The sequence below is a fragment of the Python bivittatus genome, unplaced genomic scaffold (assembly GCF_059951505.1).
Source record: "Python bivittatus isolate LINGU-HERP-01145 unplaced genomic scaffold, Pbiv_v1 ctg000320_np1212, whole genome shotgun sequence".
Taxonomy (NCBI): domain Eukaryota; kingdom Metazoa; phylum Chordata; class Lepidosauria; order Squamata; family Pythonidae; genus Python; species Python bivittatus.
Genome location: NW_028277052.1, coordinates 13,481,696 through 13,497,714, shown reverse-complemented (window position 1 = coordinate 13,497,714; position 16,019 = coordinate 13,481,696). Strand labels below are relative to the sequence as shown.

At 37.4% G+C, this 16,019-nt stretch overlaps 1 protein-coding gene across 2 annotated transcripts in view; it reads right to left on the bottom strand.

The window, feature by feature from the left end:
- UNC5D (unc-5 netrin receptor D) overlaps nucleotides 1–16,019 on the bottom strand; it is a 417,169-nt gene that overhangs the window by 87,944 nt on the left and 313,206 nt on the right. The window lies entirely within an intron of this gene.

Genomic DNA, 16,019 nt, shown 5'->3' with positions numbered 1-16,019 from the left:
TTCCAACAGTCCAACATATTTAAGAAGATGGAATTGGTTGGAAAAGTGATGAGAGCAAGGCATTTCATCAAAAGGCTATTCCAGAGAAGTCCTTTCTTGCAGACCAACACTCTTCTAAAACTGAGTTCATTCAGAACTCTAGACTAAAATTGGGTTAGGGACCTTGTAGTTCAGCATGTTGTGAGATTCTGACACCTATCTTAGAATGTTGAGTGAAGGAGGCCATCATACTAGGTCATATTTGTATGGGCACAGCATGTTATGTGAACATGGCAGTTGTGTTTTGTTAACCCAGGTTGGATAAGTGGGTTGTGAAATCCAATTTTTTCTCACATTCACACAACATGCTTAACATGGTCAAAGATAGTGTCTACATTTATGAACAATGCTAAACTTGGTTGGGGATTTTGTTAGAATGCATGTGAATGTGGCTTAGCATGCTATATGGAGTCATTTTATTAGTGTATAATACTATGCACCGGGAAAGCCCAGGAAATGGGTTAATTTAGTAAACAGGTTAAATATTGTGTGTATTCAGTGTATCCACTGATTTGCTTCATAACCATAGTACAATGGGGTCTTAACGTCATAGTCAGATGGAGCTCCCCTTGGTTCCTCTAAAATTTATCCCGACGTTACTTATTCCAGACATGATCAAGCTCCTGAGGTTCTGTCATTGTCATTAGAGGATGACTTCTCCAAGGTGGCCAAAGTTGAGCCTGGCCTCCACTGCTCTAGTAGCATTAAAACCCAAAGGTGGTTTTTGGGTGGCCTTGGACCACTTTGTGTAACAAGGTGCATTTGTTTGGTTTTATATATATATATATATAATTCATATATATATGGATTGCTTTCTTTTCTGATTCCCAGTAGATCTCTTTTGCTCCCATATAGTTCCTTGATATGATCGTGCATTAATTTGATATTAAAAATTAGCCAAGCCTCTAAATGCCACACCTGTAGACTTACACTCATTCCTCTTTTATGCTGGCAGTAGTTGAGTTTCAAATTCTTTTATATTAATTCTTTAAGGTTACAGTCCTATATCTGCTTTCCTAACTCCTGTAAACTCAATACTTACATCATGATAGAAATGAATAAGATTTCATTATAGAGTTTTAACATTATGGACAATGTGATGATTTCACAGTAGTTTCATTGAGTTAATGCACCTGATTTCCTATAATTGTGTGCTTAAAATAGAAATGGAACCTATAGAATGTATTTTCTTTTGATTATTCAAAGGTAAATAGAGAAAAAAATATCTACACAGAGGAAAGGCTTAAAGATCAGTTTAAAAAAGTTCTCATATTTTGAGATAAAACACATTTATTAATGCACTACTTGTATGTGAATAACAGGGTGTTTTTTTTTTTTTAAATGTGGAGGATCATGTGGAGTTTTGGATTAAGCTAAACACACATAATCACTTTTATTTCATTGTTTTCTAGTTTGTATAAACATTCTAAGTCACGGTCTACAATTTTGTCTTGATCCTTCCTTACTTCAAGGTTATATATTTGTTCAGGAGCAAAAGTTCTCTTCCTTGCAAGTCCTCAAGTAAGTCCCAGTCCATTCAGGTTGCCTCAGAGTTTCTGCTCCTGGTGTCCCAACCTGGGGAAAATACTTCCTTTCTTAACCCTCCCACTTAAGTAGCAGACAAGATTCTAGCTCATTATGAACCACTGAGCCCAAATACATACAGGGCAACTTTCACAGCTTAAAGGCCCATATAGTTGTTAATCATCTCATCTGCTTTCTTAAAAAAAGGAAGAAAGACCCAGCCCAATTAAATTATGAAATTTAGTATTAGCGATGTGTTCTTAAGCAATATTATGACTGCAGACATTCGCCTCATTAATCCTGAACAACCTGTAAGCACCATTAACATGTTACAGAATGATGAGCAAAACAGAAGAAAGAACAAGTGGCTGAACTTACACAGACGATGACTGGCAGCCTAATACAGACACTTGTTAGATTTTGAGAGGCCCAGGAACAACGTGCTCATTTGAACAACCCTCTCCTTTCTTTTCTCTGTGACCCATGCCTGTTTAACTTACTTACTTACTTATTTCTCCTTTGTCTTGGGCCTAAGGGAGCAGAAGCCTATATGGGGGAAACTGAAAATACTGAGTATCTCCTGAAGCTTCATTTTATTTGGTAAGTTTTACAGCAAAAGCATTGATCCTTCTTATTCCAGCTGTTGAACTGGATAAGGCCTGATTCAAAAGGCATTCATATATAGCAAGAAGTCAATCAGCTGTGCAGTTTCTAAAAAGTCCCCCCTCCCCCCCGCAAAAAGGATTTTTCTTTTGCAATATTATTCTTAAGGTCTTCTTGGGCTTTTTACAATTCTTTCATGACTGAAGGTGGCACTGTTCATTGTTGGCGTTGTCTGATCCACAATTTCCCATTCGTTTGTGGCCTCCTTGGTTTCCTAGTCTTTCCAACCTAAAGCACCTCCATGTGAAAGGAGCTTTCTCAGGTTTTTCTTGGATCTAATGGAAACATTGGTGAGAAAGCATGGAGACCACAGACTTTGGCTGTGAGGCTTTGAAGACTGGGAGTCAGGATATTCCTACACTATTAAAAAAGTGAACATTTCACCTCAGTCCTTTTCTCCTTTGAAAGAAATGCCTAAATTGGGTTCTGTTTCATCAGAGTGAATGTGAACTGGTGGAAAAGAATGCCAGAGAATTTTACTAAATAAAACTACTAATAATTTCCAGCTGGTGATGAAGATATTCACAGAACATCCTAGAATCTGGTACAGATATGTTGGTCAGTGATAGACTTCTTATCAAGGACGAGCTATTGCTTGAAACTACCAATGTTTTGTAGAAAGGCCTGAAGTTAATATATATCAGAGGTTAAAGACAAGAGAGGGAGAACAAGAATAGGAGAAGCAGATATTAAATGATCACCTTCTGTTTGTCTGTGTTCAATAATCAAGCAACTCTTGCTCTTTCTATGTGAGCAACTGCATGGATTGATCCCAACACACCCATAATACAAGTGACATAGAAAACTTACATCAGCAAAGTTAGTTGATTTAAAATAGCTTAATGAGAACATAAGATTTTCATTAAAGTTAGGGTTAGTAGTTATTACTTCTAACCGTTCATGCATTATCATGTCTCGCAGATCTTCAGCATGATAGCTGTAAGCATACATTTCGCATCCATGCTTAAGTATGAAAGCAATTCTCTTTGATCCATCAAAATATGTGTTTGATGTGGTGAATCTGCAAGGAAAAAAAAATACATTCTGCAAATTATGGAAGTATTTAAGGCTAACCGTGGATGTTTGTTTCCCTTGTGGCATTGTCAGAGTACTAATAGGGTACAAGAATGAAGGTGTGCTCCTGAAGGTCAGCATGATTAAAGTGGTCCATGTTTGGAAGAGAGATTTGTCCTCTGGAGTTCCATGGTTGGAGGCAGGCATGGCATAAATATATTTACTTGCAATTATGAAATCAGTAAGCAGAAATGTAAAAGATGTTCATACTTGTTGCAATTATGTGCAATTTTTCTTGAGTGATACCATGCAGGTAGATATTTCGTTTGGTAGCTTATTCCTGAGCAAAATATTATATCCTTCTAATGTAGAATTTTCTGACACTCTCTTATATGTAGCCTAATTTCTAAAGTGACTGTTCATTAAGCCACAATTGAATTTGGCACAATATTATATATTCCTGCCATACAAACATAATTAATCATGATTAATACTGCAATGACTCTCCAAAAGCAGTTATGATTATGTCCCATTTATAATAAAGTGTTGCCATTATGTTCTCTAGCATATGATAGCCTGGCTGATAACTAAAATGTATATAATAAAAGAATGTTGATGAATAGGTTATGATTGCAACAGCTTCCCTTTCTCTTCTTGTGTGTCTAATGAGGTGTATTAAGATACCTACTTAGGACATTCAGACACCGATTTGTTAATGTGATATTCTTATTGACTGACTTTGGTTTCTACTGAAATGGAAATGGCTATTGGATTCTGTTTGGGTGTTGTGATGTGTTCTGTTTGGCTTAAGGAATTGGCAATTTAGTTTATAAAGACACACAAAACAGTCCAGTGATGTGGTTATGTTCTTAAAATTCACCATCTCTGTAGGTCATGCTCGGAATTCTGGGAGTTGTAGTCTCAGCTAGAGTAGGAACAAGTAACTTGAAAAAGGCCTATGAGAGAATAGTTCATCTGAAGTTTTTCCTTGGTCCTGAATGGAAATGTGGGAAGGATTTAGACTGCTGGAGAAATTATTGAACAAACAGGACAGAAGATTCACTAGCTACTTTGTAAAAAAGCACATGAAACATATGGGTTTTCTCCAAGGTTCTCTTTTCCTTTGAAATAAGTTCTAAATCAAATTCTTTTTCATCAAGAAATGAATGAGAACCCCTAGAAAAAATGCTGAAAGATTTCTCTGCCCAGAACAAGTCCCTATGCACCTGAAGGGCAGCAACTGGATTAAACTAGCATACAAGAATAAACAGTTCTAGGAGAACAAAATTGAACCACGTGATAGCAAATATTTAAAAGGAGCCTGACCTAAATAAAAAAACCTAAAGATTTGGAGGATGAAATTCAACTGACAAAGCTTCCTAAAAAAGCCTGCTGAACAGTGATGTTGTTGGTTCTTCCTTGTTGAAGATCTTAAGCAGAAAATGGATAGACATCTACTGGGGATACGCCTAGCTCTGATTTCTATTTCAAGCAAGCAGTTTATCTCAATAGTCATAGAAAAGTCTGCTTTGGGACGTGTAAAAGAAGAGATAGAGAATGCACAAGTCCTGCATCCAGAACTTGATTCCCAATTGAAAAGGCAGGCTCAAATAAATCACAGTGAATCAGAGAAGTTATTCATGGGTAAATGTGATACACTTGAGTAATCTTCTCTCTGAAGATGTGAGATTCAGTTTAGAGGCTTCCAATATCTAAGATCACTTAGGAACTATATGTGGCCTGAACATTGAATGAGGTAAGAAGAGGAATAGTGAATTTTTGCATGTTTTTCAGCCACTGTAAGCTGAATGTAGACTCTTTGGAATCTCTTCTTGAGTCTCTTTTTCAGAAATGCTGTGATTTGCCAACTTCCAGTGTTACATTCTAACAGCCAAACATGGGTGTGCTGAGGTTTAGGTGACCTTCTACCAGGGGTGAGCAATTTTTTTCAGCCAATGGTTTCATTTTACATCCTCTAAGATCATAGTAAGATTGGTGGTATGAAATATTTGTCCCCTTATTTCTGATCTTTGGGGGGGTTTAACAACAAGAACAACAAAAAATATAAAATGTGTCTTAGTATTGAAAAAAAAAATTCTTAGTCTGGGAAGAATTCTGGGTATGCCCAACCTTAGCTTTTCCTCCTCCTCCTCCTCCTCCTCCTCCTCCTCCTCCTCCTCCTCCTCCTCCTCCTCCTCCTCCTCCTCCTCCTCCTCCTCCTCTTCCCTGGGAGAAAAATCTGCCACTAATCTATTTTCAAGTAAAATAGTATGGCATTTAAAAACTGAATCCAGGATGTCACACAAATGTCTTTGCAAATTTTCTTTTTGGTCTCTCTGCTCAAAGAACAGTTGCATACAAAATATACAGAATGAAAGAGTAGTTTGATGGAAGGAATTGCAATTGAAAATACATTCATATGAGACATCCCTTGTTATAATTTGGTTGGCATTTATTTGTGATATGCAGGACTGCACTAAAACTATGTAGAGGAAAATATAGAGGGAGACACCGATGAGAAAGACAGAAAGAGGTGAAGACTTCATTGAGTTGAGCTTGACTCCTAATGTCTAATGAACACAATTATGCTTGTGAGCTCTCTCTCTCTCTCTCTTTCTTTTTCTCTTTCTCTTTCTTTCATTTATTCATTCATTCTGAAAGTGGTTTCCTATCATCTTGTCATTTTCTAACTTACAGTCCATGTACTTCTTGGTGGTTTCCCATCCAAATATTAAAGCCATATCTGACTCCACTTAGCTTTTCTGAGATCCACCAAAGTTGGCCAGGTACTGCCACCTAAAGGAGAAGTAAATTGTGGTCAAAAAAGAACTCAATCTTTTATAAGAAATCAGTTCTACAACTGACAGAAATGAACCCCAGTAAAATGTAATTGCTGCCAGCAGAGGCTGAATCAAAGTTGTGAATTTGCCTTCTGGTGATGTAAATCCAAATGGGTGGAGAAACCGTGGTAACTGTTCCCACTGGAATAGCTCTACAATTTTGTTAACGTTTGGATAGGGTTACAGACAATGCATAAGAATGTTTTATTTTTTTACTCTTTCAGATGGTGCAGAGTTTCTTCATTTCATGGACTAATCAGATAGAGCAAAATAATTATACAAATGCAGGGTGATATTGTCAATGGATCTGTTCTATTAGCTGACTTTCCCTTGCAGCATCTATAGAGGGGAGAGGCACATGATTTGTGTTCATTACAAATCTAGCAAACTGAGGTCAGCATTTCATATAAAATGAATGTGTCATTTTAAAATCCATCCAAGGATTTTTATTCATAAATAACCAATCTGCAGTAATTCTATACATCTTCAAAGGACTTTGGAGCCATACAATTTTATGCAAACTCTACAGAAAACATCCAAATTCTCTGTTCCTTTCTCTCATATAAGTTAGCATGTTTGGCATTACTATATATGTTTGCGTGTATATTTATATACGCGCAGACATATATGGATACATATACATAGATACACATGTGATGTATATATTTATACAATATGTACACATTGTGAAAAAGAAGCCATGGTCACTTTTCTGAAGAGCATTTACTGTACAACATTCAGAATTTACATTGATAATACAAGGCACAGAAAATCTGGTACGAAGCCAAGGCCATAATACGTCGCTTATCTTAAGGAGGCATCCGATTCTGCCTGTCTCTTTTCTTGAAGTAAAGAAATATCTTATTCCATCCAACTTTTGATGAAATTTCAGAAAGCCACTTTGCGGCATTAACAGGTTCATTTTCAAAGGGCTCCGAAAGTCAATTGCCTTTACACATTACTAAAAAAGAAAGAACGCCATCTTCAACCATCATTAGGAAACCGGGGGGGGGGGGGGGGGAGAGGACATAATTTATGTGTCTGCAAGCAAACATTGAATATAGGCTTGTTAGAAAAAGAATCAACTTCATTTCAGTTTCACTGAAATAAAAGGGGGGAAAGTTAGGCAATGAATGTGTTAACCCTGTGCTGGTGTCTATAATAGAAACATGATGAGGTGTGGCTTTACGAGCCTGACTTTACATTTTCAGATATTCATCTTTTTACCAGACCAATCGTAAAATCCAACAAAAGCGAAAAACAAATAGGAGTTTTACAACATTAATTGTTCTAGAATTAAGAGACTACGAATCTTTGTGAGTTATAGAAATGTGGTTTGCTCAATAGACCACAACAACTGGTTTACCCTGTGTCAACTAAGGCTCTGACTGAGAAAATCATCTTTGTACACCATGTGATAGAGCTAGAGAGGAACTAAGACTATAGCCTTTGCTTATAAATAATTTCAATCATATTCAGTCATCTTCTAGAGCTTTGGAAAGAATTGGTTTACCTGTTTTGAAAACATAAATAGGTATCCAGGGAAGAAATGTCATTGATGGTCACTGTGCAGTTGTTCATTTTCATCACCTATTCGTTTTGTTTTTTTCTGTCAGTATATTTATTTATCAAATTGTATAATCTGACCCAATCCTAAAGGACTCCAGGTGGTATATGAATATGAAATCAAATTACAAAACAAATAAAATTCCAAACGAATTTCTTTAATAGGCACCAACATGCAATCACTCACTAGGACCAAAAGCACACTGAAATAAAATGGCTTCAACTATCTTCAAAAAGGCTAACATACCTCTAGTGGGAGAGAGTTTGAAAGGGTGGGGGTTACTGTTGAGAAGGATTATGAAAAGTCCCATACTTCTGGAGATGTCTAACATGTTCTTTTCTTTCCTTATCCTTCCTGAAAAATAAATTAGGAGCCAGCTTAGCTAAGATGCTTCCATCATGCAAAGCTAAACTATAAATTCTACTGTCTGCCTTCCTAAATTCATATCCTCGCAAATCAGACCAAATGTCCACCTAATTCAGCATCCTATTTCCAGCTAAGTAACCCAGGGAACATACAAGACAACCCAGAATTAAGAACTGGTTCCTGACAAATGGAAATTGATGGGCATATTCTTTTAAAGATAGGTGATGTATATATTAAGCAATGGTGATATTTGTAAATTTGGTTCTAGATCCATTTGCTTCCAAGAGGGCTTGATCTCACAAATCTTTATGGATTAAAAAACAGAATGAGCAAGCTTTTGGGGACTGAGTGAGATTTTGGGGCACATTAAGGAGTCTTCCTGGGTGGTGATGTTGCATAGAAAGAAATAAGATTTTCTGCTCCTTCCTGAATGTGTGCAAGAGAGGGAGAGAGAGAAAGAGAGAATTGTAACTTTCTACATTTCTGTTTAAAAACTATATTAAGACATTTTGGAACCTCATATTACTGTTTGTATGTATTTCTCACTTCAGATGGTGAGAAAGCATAAAATGACTTTTCAAAAATGTGGTCCGAACGTCCCAAGGATTAAAGAAGAGAGATGGAAGATTTCAAGCCACGTTTGACCTAAGGAACTCAGGTTGCACATCCAAGGAATAAGAGAATGAAGTTCATGGCTTCCAATTCCGAGGTTTCCCCTTCTCCAAATGTCAACTATATCTCAATTTTAAATCAGGAAGTGGGAAAAAATGCTGGAGAGATGGATCTTAGTTTATGTGCAAGGAAAGGGGAAAACAGGATTGAAAATAAAAATATAGCATGAGAGTCTGTTAGTGGTTGATGGATTGTTGGAAGATATTATAATCATACTTTCCCCCCCCCCCCCACATCCCATTATTTTCACATCCCATTATTTCAGCCTAGCCTAATGCATGTGCTTGTTATTTGGCACCTTTGTTTAGGTGACATATGATTTATTATCACGCTAAGTGCAAAAACGAAATAGTGTTGATTAAAAAAAGCACACAGTGGTCTACAAAGCAAACTTAAAGCTCAACTTAAAGGTGGGGGAGGGGGCAAAGAGAACGCCGTATCTTAATGTGTTAGGATCAGGTATAATTATGGTTTTAATTCCACCATCTCTGCGCTAACATTTCACGTAGGAGATAAAAATGTCTACTTTTACTGAGACAAATATATGGGTTCTCATTTCTCATCAGAAGATCCTCATTCCTCTACAAGTTCTTACAGAAACACTCTGTCCCACATGATCAAAAACTACTCAGAGAAGTTTAAAAGTGGCTGTAGAAAAAGCTTGCAAAACACAACACAGTTCTTCCAACCCAATTATGAGCACAGAGAAACAAGAAATGCAAGATACAAACGAAGTAGTTCTAGTACAGACGGAATGTTGGCAACCCATTTTAGACTTTAAAAAAAAAAGAGGAAAAGAGGAAAAAAGGGGTGTGAGGTTACTATATTTTCTCTTTTTAATTTTTTTTCCTTAGTTCTATCTTCTTGCAGGAGGGCAAGTTAATTTTCTGAAAGTGATGGTCATAGCTTCCTTAATGCACATTTTGTTTTTTAAAGAGTAAGTATCCGAAGAACATTTACAGGATTTCATGTAGGTTTGAATCCAGGAGAAATCTTTGAGTTAATTAATCTCAAACTGAAGATTTTGGAATTGGGAGGCTATTTCAGAATTTTAAAGAAGAGCCTGTGCATGAACTAGGTTAAGAGCTGGAATATTTTATCTCCATTGACAAGATGAACAAGGCAGCTGAATTTTAAGCAACAACAATAAAATAGGTTAGACAAAATTATCCCTTGACCCAGATTTAGGGATATGCTTGAAGAAACATTCATTTTATTTTCCCATGTACTTAAAGATCATTTCATTCCATTTCATTTGCTGTTTGTTTGAATTTTGATCCATATTAAGTTTGTGTCATTCATGTTGTTCCTGCGCCCCTTCGAATTCAGCAAGCAATTTAGTCCTGCCCCGTCCACTGCTTGCAACATATCTTCTATTCCCTTGCAAAGTTTAAAGAGATAAGACAAACATTCCTCTTTTTAATAAGGACTTTAATAAAGAGTCAGCAAGCTTGGTATCTAAAATTCATAGTTCTTTCCAATGTATTAGTTCTGCTGATTTTTTTCCACTTTCCACCCCATCGTGGTATTTCTGTTAGCGTTATGCAGAGTATCTAATGCAAAATCACACAATGAATAAAAGGAAACAGAGAACAATGGAGAAAGAACTAAATGTGTGAGTTTTTCATTTGCCTTCATTCAAGTGCAGTAGATAGTACAGCTGTGCAAAGTGTGTGAGCTCTGCCTAGATCACACCCATGCACTGAACTTGTGCAGAAGACACTTATGAAGTGAAGTGATCTGATTCAGGGGGGCTTTGACAGAACTTTCAATTAAATGCCCCTCCAGTTGGAATATAGAGCTCATTTGTTTTATTTCTTCAAAAAATGAATGTATCCCTGAAATGAAGTTAGTAAGATATTAAAACAATCTTCCCTACGCCACCACTGTAGTGTGGCTAACAGCAGCGCAATGATACAATTCTTGTTGGGGAAAGCAACTAAAGATAGGAGACAGAGAATTAAATACTCTCCCTCCACACGGACACATTGAGTGATAATTTCATAGCAATGGAGGAGGGAGTCCTCAAACCAGGAGTGCTTGACAGTATCAAAAGGACACCTGTTCCAATTCAACCCCCCTCCCTAAATTATCTGCCAGTATCTTTGTCTCCTCACCTTTCATATATAAAAGAATAACTCTGCTCAGGCTGAAAATGAAAAAGGTAAGACGGGAGTGGATGTTTTGGGAACACATGTAGCAGTCTTTTCCTGCTGAAAATCTAGAACTGGATAGCAAATCCCAAGACTCCACAGGCCAAATGATACCCTGAACATTGCTTCCATCCAGAAAAGTCTGTCTTCTTCATCTCCTCCCCAACTACAAATTATGTAGACAGTGATCGTATAATATGCTAAACCACTATTTGCTTTGTTATGTAATGGGAAGAGGAAATAACCTTGAGGAACAGGAGGAAGAGCTGCCACCAAGAAAATGGTTAGATAAAAGAAATCTAAGTCCAGGCCAGAACTGTAACCCAAGTAAGCATCTCAGAGAAGACTTCCCTAATTCTCACCAAGATAAAGGGAGGGAGGGGGAAGCATATTCAGACCTGCAAGATTCTGTTACCATAACCTTATAATGAAAGCAGTATTAGTATGCATGACTTTGGTTTCCTAGATTGGTCTACACTGAAGGGCTGACAAAGTGGGGTTTATTGAATAAAGTACAACCGACTGGATTCAAACAACACATTAAGTTACAAATCTCATTTTACAGATCACAATGATGGGGCTAACTCAACATACTAAGTCATAACCAGGGAAACTACTTCTACCAAAAATTGTATGATTACTGGTTGTTGGGGACCAAATGCAGCTGTGTGGTGGCCAAGAAAGACATAGGTCTTTCACTGTATAATTTTCTCCCCAGATTTAAGCAGCTTCCCTATAATTCAAGGGAAGACATGCTCCCATAAACCTTCTTCAGCCCAGGAAATAGGACAGCCAGGGAGGCTGCAGAATGAAGAAGAAATTTGCAACCAACTAAGTAACTCTTTGCCACCTTGTACCCATAAAGTAAGGCTCAGATCAGTACCAAGAAAAAGAAACTCTGGGGAGTTTCTATGCCCAGGGAATGAGGCAGAAAAACCATGCTTTTCTTCCCAGGTGAAAGAAAACTTTCAGGAAATTGGAGCACAGAATACCACATATTTTCAGAGGAACAAATGGTGGGCCATGTACCCCAGAAGCCATCTGCCTTCCCCTTTCCAAGTTAAGTGCTGTCATTGCTTGGCCTGGGAAGTACAATGCCTAGAAATCAGCAGGTATGCCACGGGGTCATTTACGTGTTCCCAAGAACATGAAAAGACCACTGAGTATCAAGTGAAGCCTTGAGAACTTCCAGGGACAAAGCCAGGTGACTATCAATCATCCTTATATTACAGGTAACCAGGGATGTCCACAGGGTATGGTCAAGGAAGACAAGATGGCAGCCATAATAGTGTGATTGAAACTCTGCTTGTTTTTTACACACATGAGCAATGCTCATAAAAAGAGCTTCAGTCGCACCGTTGTGCATCTTGACTTTCTTGACCATACCTTGTGGACACCCTTGCAGGTAATCAGACCAGGCGCAGTTTGGTTTTCGTTAACTATCAGCAAATCCAAATTACATTGTTTGATCTTTTATTGATTCCCAACATCATCTAAAGAATATTTCTTGGGTAAGCAGCAGCACAAAATTAATTCTGATCATCCATAGTTGATTTCCACTGCCAGTTTCTTATTTAATAGTGTGACTCTTTAAAGATGTTAAGGTAAGTTGTTTTTACCACTTGTTTAGTTAATGTACTCACATACTTGACTTATTCTCCTAAATCTAGATATAATGGTGCTAGAAAGTAATAAACTAAGGATAACGGTGCACAACAAAATACAGAGAGAGCCTTTTTTATCCACCAAAATTCCATTCCCACTTTATGACCACTGATAATGATATTGCAAATGAGACTTTTAAAAAAGTATGTTTTTTTTTTTTAAAGTTCATCCATCATTCTGCCCATGTGTAAAGTAACAACAACGTTTATACTTCAGATACACGACAGCCTTTATGCATGTAGTAAGGTCTGGCCTGTGTTTAGCAACAACCATGGAAATGTGAAACCACAATCATGAGACCACAGATGATGGCCACCTGTATTAGAGAAACATACATACAGAAATAAGTGTTGTATTAGGGGAAAACAATTGCTAGGAACATCTGGAGACTACAAAAGTGCATACAAAGAAAATGAAAGTTAGGAAAAAAGGGCATGGAATATATACCAATTCTTATGAAGTTGATTTTAGCCAAATCCACCAGTTCAGTGTGGAAATGGACTAGCCATTTTGTCACCTATCCTGACAAAAATAAAACAAGCTTGTACATACAGTATAAGATGTCAGACCATATTCAAAGGTTGTATGCATGTTCTAGAGCCAGTTTGGCATAGGGGTTAAGGAAGGCACCAGGCTAGAAACTGGGAGACCATGCAGACTCTGACTTAGGCACGAAGTCAGCTGGGTGACCTCAGGCCAGTCCCTCTCTCTCAGGCCTAGGAAGGAGGCCATGGCAAACCACTTCTGAAATCTTGCCAAGAAAACTGCAAGGAGTTGTCCAGGCAGTTGCCAGGAGTCAATGCTGACTTGAAGGCGCACACAAATGCATATTCTGTTTTATACGGTATCTTAGTATTTGAGTAAAGGACCTTTCTCATCAACAACTTTGACTTCCGAAAAATATGCTAACGGTTGGTAATAGTAACACAGAGGAGCGTGTTACGTTTCAGCCGATCAAGCTGGATCCAACTGTAGTTATCTTTTCTCAAGAAGTGAAAATATAATTTTGTAATCAGGTGCAGGCTTTCACATTTGCTCACTTGAAATGTCAGTTGTAAATTACATTTCTGATCTTAAGAATGGCTTTTGTCTTCTATGAAAGCAAGTATGTTTTGTCTTCTATGAAGCAAGTGTTTTATAATTGGAACATCTTTTTTAAAAAAAATACTATTCTGCTCTGAGCTGCTAGGCATAGAAAAACAGAACACTTCTAAAAGTAAGGCAGTGAATATGGTGGATAAGATTTTTGTTGACTCCCATACTAAACATTTGTCTGTTTGTGGAGTCCTTGGTGCTCTCTAAGCTTGGTTGTTTGCTTGCAGGCATTACATTACCCAACTAGGTAACATCATCAGGGCATTGCTAAAGTTACCTCGCTGGGTAATAAAACATCTGCAAGTAACAACTAAGCTCAGAGAGCACCAAGGACTCCTTAGTTCAACCCTGAGCTACATATATCTTCTTCTATTGGAACTTGTCTGTTTCTAATCCAGCTATAGTCAAGTTACTGGAGATCAAAGTCCTGTTGAATTAAGATGACAATCTGAGGTAGTTATGCTTATCTGGAAATAATTTCTGCTCAGCTTAGGGGTCTCCAAAAAATTGACCCCAACAGTGCAATGAAAGCTCTGCACATTGTTTATGTGTATCACACACAGGACACAAAAAAGCAGAGCTGTGATTGCACCACGGCAGCCACCATCTTGACGTCTTTACCATATTATGTAGACATCCCTCAGCAGAAATTCTGTGAATGCACATTCAGTTTTGATTATTCATGCATGGGTATGTTGTTTCATGGTTTTGTGTTTTGTTCAGTAGCCTTTTGCCCATTCAGTTACAAAGGTTGCTAGTTATCTTTAAAGGAATGCATGAGGAAGAGGAAAAAAATGCCACCACAATTTTATTTCATCTTGGCTCTGCTGTTCAGAATAAACCACCAGGAGAAAAAGTCATAAAGCAAGGGGTCCTCTTTTTCCATGTGCTCTTTTGAATACTAGAGAGCCTGGGGGACACTTTACCTTACTAATCTGCCTGAGCTCTGGGATAAAGCGAAATACCATACATACATAACCCCAGCCAAATATTTAGCTGAGGCAGCACACGCATTTAATGCTATGCTCCTGAAGTTCTGCATTTTTTACCCTTCCTTTCACTTTTCCTTCCCTAATGGGGTAGAACATTTTTGGCTGAAATAGAGCATTGGCTTTGCACCTAGTTGCAAAGTGCTAACAGGATGTGCCTTATCCTTCATTGTGCATTTTCTCTCTAAAAATCTGCAGACTTGCTGTCTTCTTATGCTTCCATTCAGCCCTAGGTTAAGGGGAGATGGACAGGAGACAATGCAAACATTTACTGCAGAATGCTGCACTTCGAGAAAATAAGAAATGAACACAAAATGCAGAATCCCTGTCATTTTCAGCATTAAATAAGCACCCCCCCCACCTTTTTGCAAAACAAACCTTTTAGAAAATAAAACAGATTTTGATAGTATTTGATAAATGTATATATGCGTTTTCCCCTGCTAGTGTTTCTGCCTCCTCTCGGCTCATAGTAATTCTAAAACTTGAAATTGAACAAAAGAAAGAAAGAAAGAAAGAAAATAAAAATAAAATAAAATAAAATAAAAATCCTGTTCTGCCACCGAAAGAACATTGCATTTTTGCCAGACCAAAACATTGTAAAGTTAATTTAGAGACTTTGACAATGCTGTTTTTGCAGCCTTGCTTGTCTAGATTAAAATCCTATAAATTGCAAAGACATGAGGCCAACTTGGTGCCCTTAAATGCAAACATCATTTATCAATATAAGAAGCTCGTAAAGGAAGCGTATGCCATATACACCTGCCAAACTGTATACGTTTTTTTTTTTTTGGTAAAATAGAAAAAAAGGACATTATATTAAAAGGCATAAAAACACATTCTAGTAAGAAAAAAAAGCTAGTGTTCTCTAGCCTTCTAGGTTGCTTAGAATTTCTCAGAGACCTATTCACCATAAATCAAGAAAACTGGTGATTCTGTTTAGTATAAATGCTTTGTGTAGTACGTATAGAATCTCACCAATGCCTTTTTATAAGAAAGTTTGGGAGTGTGAAGTAGAGTTGAAGTTTGAGAAGATTTTTATAGTCATAAATGGGGAGACAAGGTGAAGCAACCAGGGAAGCACTTTGCTTGCCTTCGGGCAGTTTTTTTCTATTTAATTAACATCTACTATATAGGAGTGAAATAAAACCTGGGATTATCATAGTATAATAACCTTCATTTCTAAAACCATAAGGATTTTCTCAAAAGCAGGGGATTTTTTTATGTACTCAAAGGTGCATTTTTGATATGAATATCTCCTGTTTTTCTCTATGCATTTTTATGGCAGTAATAAGGCCTTACGAGATTAAGTCTTCATAGTTACCTAAATTAAGCAACAACTGGTTTTGACGATCATTCACAACTCTTGGAGCCAGGTTTGGTACACCCTTATTGACCAAATAGAGATGCTTTATGTGCTGCCACCACCACTCCC